This window comes from Lacerta agilis, chromosome 10 (assembly GCF_009819535.1).
Source record: "Lacerta agilis isolate rLacAgi1 chromosome 10, rLacAgi1.pri, whole genome shotgun sequence".
NCBI classification, from domain to species: Eukaryota; Metazoa; Chordata; class Lepidosauria; order Squamata; family Lacertidae; genus Lacerta; species Lacerta agilis.
The window spans coordinates 28,302,588-28,307,241 of record NC_046321.1 but is presented as its reverse complement, the minus strand read 5'-3'; positions in this window follow the sequence as shown (position 1 = coordinate 28,307,241).

Genomic DNA, 4,654 nt, shown 5'->3' with positions numbered 1-4,654 from the left:
AGAGCGCGCGCGCGCGCCGTTCTGCCCGCGCAGCCCCGGCAACATGGAGGGCAGGGCGAAGGGAGCGGGGAGGAGGTGGGCCTCTGCATCTCAGAGACCCCGTGGTGGAGGTGCGGCGTCTTAAAACATGCTTCGCCAGACCTACAGCCAGTGTCATGCCAAAAGGTGCATCGATTGAGCTTTAAAGGTTTTGCACACTTACATAGAAGTAAACCCACCTCCACCTGAACCCAGTGGGAGGCACCATTTGATTTTCTTCCACAGCGGTTTTCTGTAGTGCAGTATGTGCTGATAATATTTATTTGTTTATTAATACGTTTTTAACCCAAGGTTAAAAGATGGTTTATTACTTCCCCTTCTCCGTTTTCATACTCACAACAACCCTGTGAGGTAGTTTAAAGGTAAAGGTAAAGGGACCCCTGGCCATTAGGTCCAGTCATGGACGACTCTGGGGTTGCGGCGCTCATCTCACTTTAATGGCCGAGGGAGCCGGCGTACAGCTTCCGGGTCATGTGGCCAGCATGACTGAGCCACTTCTGGCGAACCAGAGCAACACACAGAAACGCCGTTTACCTTCCCGCCGGAGGGGTACCTGTTTATCTACTTGCACTTCGTGCTTTCGAACTGCTAGGTTGGCAGGAGCAGGGACCGAGCAACGGGAGCTCACCCCGTCGGGGATTCAAACCACCGATCTTCTGATTGGCAAGCCCTAGTCTCTGGTTTAACCCACAGTGATATTGACTGGCCCAAGGTCACCCGGAGGGCTTCATGACTGATTACTCTGGCATTCTAAACACTACCCCACACTGGCTAAATTCATGAAACTTACCCCATATTGAAGAAAAACACCAGTTCATATAGATACGGCGTGTTGAAATTGTGTGAATAATATTCCTAATGGCTTGAAAGCTAAACAAGGAACAGCTATCTAGGGTTATTTCATTTGGGGCAGGAGGAGATTCCCTTATCTGCCTGGGGTCTCTCCACCTAACAACCTGATCCCTTGCATTTTTACTCCAAAAGTAAGTTCACCATAATTCAATGGGACTTGCTCTCAAGTAAATGAACAGGATATTAGTGCTATTATAGTGCTGTCCATAAACTAGAGCTTCTTTGGGAAAGGAGGGTTACAGAGCAATCCTGTTTAGTAAGTTAAACATTCACTTTTCATCAAAGAATAAAAAAACCACTTGTTAAAAGCTATTCTTAATAATAATAAAAAAGTACTTGGCATTGCATGCTTGTGTGTTGCTTTTCTCCTGTGCTGATGTCACAGACTCTGTCCTGTACATCTTTGCCTATCACAGCAGCATGATGTCTGTATGTAGCAGGGCAGATTAGCTTTTGCTCAGCAATGCTGCTTAAACTTCTGATGACTTTGTTTCATGTTTCAGTAGGTACTTGCAGAGACACTCGGGGGGGGGGGGAACAGTTTGCCAATTCTGGTCATGCAGCATTAAAAATAAATACATCTTATCTTTTACATCTAGAGGACAAGAGCACTTTTACGTCCTCCAGCTTAGCACCAGCTCTTTGAAAGGCCGCTGAAATAAAAGTGCTTCAGGTCTTCAATACATGAAAATTCAATGGCTCTAGAGCTGCCAATAAAAACACTTTTCTGCATGCCTTCACGTTATGAAATGGGTCACCCACTGGTACACTCAGGAGACAATTTCTAGCTGATGTTAGAGACTGCATTAATAGGAAAGAAAGTGATGTTTTGTTTGACTTGTAAGCCACGCACGTAATGGAAACTCTGTAAACCGAAAAGGATATTGCAGGAAAGAGTCAGTCTTTCAATGTTGTAACATTCAGAAAAGAATAATGAATTTCAGAAAAGCAGCGTTGGCAAGTTATACATACAATGTGCAACATGATTGGCGTTACATGGGCATAGCCGGGGGGGGGGAGCTGCACCTACTAAACAATACAAATCAATACAAATCTGAAGTTCTGCCCCCCCCTTAACAAAAGCCTCCCCCCCCCAACAAAAATCCTGGCTACACCCATGTGTGGTTAAAAATTGTATTAAGTAAAGACCTTAATTTGTTGTATTTCAAACTGATGTGGCCCCTGCATAGATTTGCCAGTTTTTACTGGCTCAGATCCTCTGCTTTTGACACACATAAATCCAACCCCCACCCCACCCCCATTTATCACTAACAGGGGGGAACTTTGCCTGTTAAATGTCTGCATGTCAGGCTACTGGTGATACACAGCAGCAGGGCCTATACTCCAAGCCGGCAGTCCTATCCTTGCCATGTGATAAGATTTAAGGTTGATCAGTAGTTTGAAACATTATTCTGCTCAGCTACTAGAGGCTCTGACTAAAGTCCAGCTAATGATAACTTAATTCAGATATTTTTCAGAGCCAACCAATTTGCACAGTCTTTGAATTTAGTTAGCGACTATGGTTCATATTGTGCAAGCATGCTGAAGTGCATGCTTCTTTGCTCAGCTCTTGGGCAATTTGCTTTAGACTTCGAGGACAACAGCATTCTTTTAGGGAGCAGTCTCACAGTAGAAACCGACCAGAAGACAGGGAAAGACTGAAGATCACTTTTTAAAATTAGTTAGAAGTTAGCTTCCCCAAAAAAGATGAAAAACAATAACCTCCTTTTCTGAAATGGGAGAAATTAGTTTTAAAACCAGGTGTTTACCAGCCAAAGCAAAAGAGTTGGCGGGTCTGGTTTTGTGGTTAGTAAAATATATGCTTTATTGTTCTGGTTAAAGGCTGAGCTATGCTACTTAGAATACTCATTTTCTAGATGGGAGAGAGACATACCATATTTTCTGGCATATAAGGCGACTGGGCGTATAAGACAACCCCCAACTTTTCCAGTTAAAATATAGAGTTTGAGATATACCGTACTCGACTGCAGATTCTCCACCTGGCGTATAAGACGACCCCCGACTTTTGAGAATATTTTCCTGGATTAAAAAGTAGTCTTATACGCCAGAATATACAGTAGATTAGTGGGACTGAGCAATGTGCATGATTTATTGTGGAATAGCAGAGCAAAAACCTGGAGTAGCACTCTGATACCTTAAGTTCTTGCATACTTCCTATAAGATAATAGCATTAGAATACACCAGCATAACATTATATATAGAAAATTGGACAGTTTAGAAAAACCTTAATCTTTGCCATCCATGACAACTGATAACAAAATGGTTCAAAATATAAGATATAAATCTGTATGTGCTAGGAGTAGAATGATTGAATTAAAAGTTTGGCTAGAAAAGTGGTTTCAAAGTGGTCTATCTGCAGAGTCTTAAGAGAGCACACCTTGCATTCAACATTACCTTGCATTCGTGAAAAGAAGAGTTAATAATTCATCACTCACCCTCTTGTTCTCAATTTAATGCCTGTTCAGGTTGCATTCTCATCTCCTTAGCCAGCATTATACACAGCACCTTATCCCCCCAAAAAATCTGGTTTAAATTAGTCAACACAATTACCTCCAACAACAGACAGCGATATTGCTGATTTCTATCATATCTGTTTTTGTTCACTACCAAACAGGATGAGGAAGATAATGTTACACTGTTGTGTATGTTTTATGTGTAAAGATGATAACCCTGTTGTTTTGACTCCTGCAGCCCTGTTCCTCTCCATGCTTTTTTTCATTTCCTCTTTTGCTCTCTCCACCTCCAGTTGATAATATTTAAAGAATCACATGACAGTAACATGTCTAGGATGGAGTCAGGTTTGGCATCTCATTGTGCAAAGCCTCTTACAGAAATGTTAGATCATACTCGGGAGAGAAAAAATATAATATTTATAATAATGAAGTCATAACGTCAGTGCCTGAAAAACTCAGATAGGGATCCAGGTTTTGCCATCCCTACCTGAACCCATTCGAAGTCCCCCAGAGAACTGGACCAAATTATACCAGAACTTCTTTTTCTCTCCCTCTCAAACACCTAGCTAAGCTACCCCAACTCTTCTCTCTTCAGGTAGCCATGACTATTTGTGGAGGAAGCACCCACTGTGGTTGTCTAACATTCAACAGAGGCATTGTGGTGTAAATATTAAGAGTGTTGGACCCAATTTAAAACCCCACTCATGGGTGACCTTGAGCCAGTCACTCTAACCTCCATCATAGGGTTCTTGTGAAGATAGTGGGATGGGGGACACCATGGATGTCAGTCACCCTGAGCTCCTTGAAGGAAGGGCAGCACAGAAATATAATAATATTCTCCCTAGCTGCATACAAATTAATAGGAAATACAGTGGTACCTCAGGTTAAAGACGCTTCAGGTTAAGTACGCTTCAGGTTACAGACTCCGCTAACCCAGAAATAAGGCTTCAGGTTAAGAACTTTGCTTCAGGATGAGAACAGAAATCGTGCTCTGGCAGCGCAGCAGCAGCAGGAGGTCCCATTAGCTAAAGTGGTGCTTCAGGTTAAGAACAGTTTCAGGTTAAGAACGGACCTCCGGAACGAATTAAGTACTGGCTCAGATCCTCTGCTTTTGACACACATAAATCTAACCCCCACCCCACCCCATTTATCACTAACAGGGGGAAACTTTGCCTGTTAAATGTCTGCATGTCAGGCTACTGGTGATACACAGCTAACCAGAGGTACCACTGTATTACTGTTTGGTCACAGCATTTGTGAAAACTTTGTTCAGCAGCCTCATTTAGCAT